Source organism: Triticum aestivum, chromosome 4B (genome assembly GCF_018294505.1).
Source record: "Triticum aestivum cultivar Chinese Spring chromosome 4B, IWGSC CS RefSeq v2.1, whole genome shotgun sequence".
Classification (NCBI taxonomy): Eukaryota; Viridiplantae; Streptophyta; class Magnoliopsida; order Poales; family Poaceae; genus Triticum; species Triticum aestivum.
Window position 1 is genome coordinate 215,112,186 of NC_057804.1, and position 6,315 is coordinate 215,118,500.

Sequence of the window (6,315 nt, forward strand, 5' to 3'; positions counted from 1 at the left end):
GCATGGAAAGTCCAGCTGCCTCATATATATGTAAGAGGTGACGGCCGACTGAATAACAACACACAATCGAACAAATCTATCTACACTTTTTACCTTTACTTTCCCCTCTCCCTTGTTCTTCTTCTTCCTCGTTCTCTGTTCTTCTTCTCTTTGCAGGGCGGAGAACCTCGAGGCCCTAGGGGTGATCGGGTCTACCTAGGGCATCCCATAGCCGCCGCGCGCCCTGACGGGGTCCCTCCCGGGCGTTTGGGGTTTCGGGTCCTCAAACGCGCCCGCCGGATTGCCTGCGTACTGCGCTTCCGGCGGGTCTCCTTCGACGTGAGCTACGGTGCATCACCACCGGCGTCGAGGGTACACGGTGACGTGTTCGTGTGCGAACACAGTTTTTGGCGACTCCGCTGGGGACAAAGCTTTGAATTGTCTTCGGCCCGTTCTTGCTATGAAGAGATCGTCATCTAGGGTTTGCAATCTGCAAAGGTATTATGAATACCCAATTCACATATGCAGAGGCAAATAATGCATATGTTGTTGCTAGATCATCTAATGAGCATAATGTATCAGCTAGCCCTAGCTTTATCAATTATGCATCTAATTATGTGCAAGAGCCGATGCAACATAATCTTCATGCTTCAACTTTATATAATTTTAGCAACATGCAACATATGTATCCGAACTCCCATGCATCGGAAACCCCACAAATCTATATGCCGATGAATAACATGATGAGTTCGGTTAATCAAGCTGAGACACCCTATGTAGGAACTTCCAATGGTATGCAACAAAGTGTTTCAAGTTTTTATTCATCGGCAAATAACTTACAGTAGTTAATCCAAACGTGCCGGCGGATAGGGCAATTGGCCATGTTACTACTAGTTATTTGGCCAATTACCCTCAAACGTTATATGCTACATGTAATTCTACTAATTTTTTGGCACCATACGCAACTGTTGATGTCCATAATTCGGCTCCGCACCTTCATGGTCATGGCCGAATAAGTGAAACTTCTACAGGAGCACAAATGCCTTCACCTACTACCGTGGCATATCATGTCCCCCCTACACAATTTACAGAATTTGGGCAACATCTCATTGCCTAAAGAGTCTAAAAGCATCGGGGGGCAACCATATCCAGACTGGGTGGTTGAGAACAAGCTTACATTCTCTTGGGATTTGTGCAACTCCATTCGAAAGGAACTGATAGAAGGCGGGAAGCCTCATGATTTTGCTGCAGTAAAAGCTAGAGTTGTGCAAATGATGCAGTTGCCCAGTGTTGTACCATCCAGTGCACCCCGTAAACAATTGCAAAGTTTCGGCACCTCATTGCCGGAAAAATCTGAAAGTATTGGGGGGCAATCTCATGAGGATTGGATGGAAATTGAGATGAAAAAGTTTAAAGCTCGCCAAGCTGAGATGTGGGCTAAAATTAGACAAGAGCGAGAAGCCTTGCAAATTAAAAAGATAAAGTTATTGATTCAGGTAACAAAGAAAATTCGGTTATTGGAAAAGCCGAATCAAGTAGTATATATTATGAGTCCATCAAATCCAAAGAGGCAAGCATTATTGAGAAAGGTCATGGAAAGCATAGCAAAACAACCATGCTTGATTTTTCTGAAGTCAATGGAACCTACTTCCTTCCCTATGAGCTCCGTGCCGTAGAAATTGACAAGCCTCAAGGACAAGAACACGTAGCCGAACAAAGTTCGGCTGACATGGATCTTCAAAGCAATGATGCACGGAATCAAGAAAAAGATGATGACAAGGTGTTGGGGAGCCATCCAAAGACGGAGCAAGATGTTCTTCAAGTGGTACCACGATCATGCTCTCCCAACATATTTGAAGAGGTATGCATAGAGAGTAATTTACCTATTTTTAGATTTGGTCGCAACTTCATTATTGAAGCATCTATAAGAAATATTCTCATAAGTAATTTTGAAAGACTAATGAAGAAGGGTAATTTACTTGTTAGCAATAAAATTGTTATGGAACATATCAGTCAACCCATTGCGCCATTTATAAAGACCGATAATGACTTATTGTTACAGCCAAAGCTTTCCCCATTGATTTATCTAAAGTTCATATCTAGTGGGGTAGCTTTGCTTATTTCCTACTTGGCTTGCACTTGGTCTCAACTGAGACATGTATCTTATAAATATATTTGTTTTAGAAATTTAAATCCACGGTTAAATTTTATTGATAAACCCGATGCTAATATAATATTTTATCCAAAGACATCAGAGATAGAGTGGAAAACACAATGCATAGCCAAATGGGGAGATTCCAAATCTGAACCATTCATTTGCTTATCTCCAAAGCCGTTCAAACAGCAAGATCGGCTAGAAAACAACAAGTATACCTTCAATTCAAGCATGTGTGATCAAATATTTGATTTGCTGCTGAAAAATAATTACATTACAATTCTTGATCACCATGTTAAGCCATCAATCCAAGGACGAATGTATTGTAAGTTGCATGATTCGTCCAAGCATAATTTTGAGGATTGCAACATGTTTCGTCAAATAGTTAAATCGGCCATTGAAAAAGCACGATTGAAGTTTGTTGAAACACCAACAGATGACCATTCTATTCCGATTGGTCCCGATGGAAAAAAGTTTTTGCATCGGCTGCTTCAAGCCGATCCATTTAAAAAGAATGTAAAAGCTGCAGGTGATGGGATCAAGCTTTCAAGTAAAGAAGTTGTTGAAGATCATAACGAACATAATCTTGAGGGAGAGAATTCCATCGAAGGTACAATGGAGACGCCAAGGACTGGGGGCAGCAAGAAAATCCAATGATCGATGAAAGCAAACCAAAAGAAAACAAAGGCTGAAATAAGCGCAAGTGTAAGAGATCAAAAATCACCTTTGCTGAACTATTGGATAAATATCAAAAGATGAGTGAAGAGAAGAATGCTTATCAACCAAATCATGCAAAGAAACCAAGATCACCCCCAAGGCACAAATATGAGGATTGGTATTGGCAAAGTGATAATTTTAATGCAACATATTCATATCCTTATTTTGGGCCGCCAATGCCAATGCCGTGGATGCCTCCGTATGCTCATATAGATACATATTCATCATGGGACTGGTATGATACAAGGGCACATTCTCCATCTTATTCTAGACCATCTCACCAATACTATGCAGCTCCAAGAAGATCGACATTTGAACAATCACGCGTCAAAGACCGTTTCAATCATAAGGAATCGGTCCAGAGCTCAAGGAAGAAGAAAGAGATGGTAAAGCAAGTTTACCGCGTGAAAAGAGATGGTCGTAAGTGTGCTACTTCAGATTTGATCTCAAATGACAAAGAGCCAATTAAAGTGTTGACATTGGCTACAAAAGGCAAAGAAGTGAAGCAATCAATTGATAAAAATCAGAGTGCCAAATCTGAAGAAAAGAAGTTGAGGGTGCACAACACCCAAAAAGAGTTTCCATTGGTTGAAACAAAATTACAGTCGAGGTGCTCACTCGGCTTATCGTATTGGCAAAAGAAGGAATTACAAAATCTTAGTGCACAAGAGCTGAGAAAGAAGAACATGGCATGGGTTCCCAAGAGGATCAATCAAAACAAAAATAATGTGCATGCTTCTATTGCAACAAGTATGGTAAAAGTGAAGAAAGAGAAGGATGGAAGCAACAAACAATTAAGCCAAAGGTGTGCATCACAACATCAAAATTTTCGGTTAGAACATCATCCATTTTCTTCAACCATGCCATTGATGCCTTTGCCACAGAATTCATCCCTAGGTATGATCAATTACCCTTCATGGATTTATTTTGATCCATGGATGCAACATAATATTCTATATCATGAGAGGGTACTACCAAATCACTATACATTTGGTTAGTTACATTTTTGTTGCTAATACAAGGGGCCGACATATTTTATTGCTATTTTATTTGTTTGTTTCGGCTATACATAGTTTGGTGGGTGAATTCTACGTGTACCTCATGGTAATGGTCGATACTTAACTATCGTCCTAAGAAACTATCTGATCATGGCCGGTGTTGAAATATAACATTGTCCTTAGTTCAATTGGAGACCGAGACAAGGTACATGTTAAGTGATATTACCCTTATCTCTCTAGTACTATGAAGATTATATTTTGATGGTTCAATTTGTTGCAATGGCCAAAGTGTTGGTATTGTTTATTTATCTCCATATGGAGCTAGTTTGTGAAGCCTCATGCCGCTTAAAATATTTTTGCACAATGATCAAAGCCGAATATGCATTGTTATTCAGATTGGAGCTTTGCCATGCTACAGGTGCTATACATATTGAGGCTTCCGGTGATTCGTTATTAGTAGTGCAACGAATATCCAAGGGCTATCAATGTTTTGACGAATCACTTATAGTTTATCTTTTGGTATGACTAGATGCAAGATTTACCTTGGGTTGCTTTAAAATTGTTCATATATCTAGACATGACAATTTGAAAGAGTTGGCACAGCACGCATCCGGCTACTATGTTAACTATGGTGTATTGTATTTCTATCAATAGCCGATGCTAGGTTTTGTCAACATAGATAAGGCCGAACCGAAGCCCACCGCTTCAGCCACTAATGAAACTTTTATGCAGGCCAAGTAAGGATTGGAGGAAGTTCATTATTGATTATCTGCAAAGTCCTAGCGAAAGGGTGAACAATATGGTTCGGAGGATGGTTTTGATCTATGGAACCTTATCACCGGATTGTTATCGAAGTTAGGAAAGTTTCACCCAAGCTTGCATCAAAATATTCACACAAGCAATGGCCGATATATAAATATCGCCCTAAGAACATATAAATGACCGATGGAGTGTTGACATCGTCCTTAGGAAAAGCATCATGCAAGTTATTTTTCGGCACTCAAGTTTGCCGAAAAACAGGGGGGCATGTGTTGACACCAGATTTTGGCACGGCCAAGAACTTAATTAAGATGGCCTCAAATGGAGAAGTGTTCAAAGTGAGAACGCTTCGTATCGTCAAAAGGAGAAACTTTGATATTTGGGCCATAGCCATCCGGTCTCATTTCTAAGGCCGGAGTTGTGTTCGAAGTATTCAGATTTTGTATTCAGAACACTATTCAGATGATTACGCCCCCAAGATGGCCTCATACAAGAAAAGTTTCTACACGGATTGTCTTCGTCTCGTCGAAACGATCGATTTTGATATAAGAAACGTCTAATTGGAGTTTGTATGCAAAAATTAGAGCCAAAACAGTGTGCTGCATAAGTCTGCCCCGGAAGTTCCGGGCAAAACTTCCGGGGAGGTTCCGGGCTAAACCGAAAGTTTGCATGCGGTGCGCCTGAAAAGTGGAATTTAACATTATTTGCAGATTTGTGGGGCCAATTTCGGCATCAAGATGACCTCGGATGAAAAAGTGATCAACTAAGGAATTTTTCTCCATTGCAAGATCTACAACTCTTCTCTTGAGACCATCGTGATCCGAAGCCATATGCGACCTGCAAGAGCTGTGCAAGAGGGCAACTTGATGTAATTTTAGCCCGGAAGTTCCGGCCCTCGTAGTCCGAGTTAGGTTATCTTTTGATGTTTTGGACGGGATTTGAGTCCTTTTCTTGTACGGAAAGTCCAGTCGCCTCATATATATGTAAGAGGTGACGGCCGATTGAATAACAACACACAATCGAACAAATCTATCTACACTTTTTACCTTTACTTTTCCCTCCCCCTTGTTCTTCTTTCTCGTTTTTCGTTCGTTCTTCTTGTTGCAGGGCGGCAAACCTCGAGGCCCTAGGGGCGATCAGGTCGACCTAGGGCATCCCATAGCCGCCGCGCGCCCTGACGGGGTCCCTCCCGGGCATGTGGGGTTTCGGGTCCTCAACAGTGCCCGCCGGATTGCCTGCGTACCGCGCTTCCGGCGGGTCTCCTTTGACGTGAGCTGCAGTGCATCACCCCCGGCATCGAGGGTACACAGTGACGTGTTCGTGTGCGAACAGAGCCAGCATGATGGCCGCAATCTCCTTCATGAATCTCTAAAATCTCACGGCCCTCCTCCGGAGAAATACATCGTTGAAACACCCATGTGACACTGCATCGGTGTAACTCGGTATTGGCAATGGTCATTGACTTAGACCTCCGGGTTATTTGCCTGGCCAAAGTTTCATCATCAGGTAACTCACCCTGGGTCATATAAGCCAAATATGGAACTGTCCAATTGGGAATAGCATGAAGAGCCGCCACCAGCTGTGACTCCAGGTCAGGGATAACAAGAACCTCTTCTGTAGGTGAGGGAGTCCAGGATTAGGGGGTCCTCGGACAGCCGGACTATATGCTTATGCCGGACTGTTGGACTATGAAGATACAAGATTGAA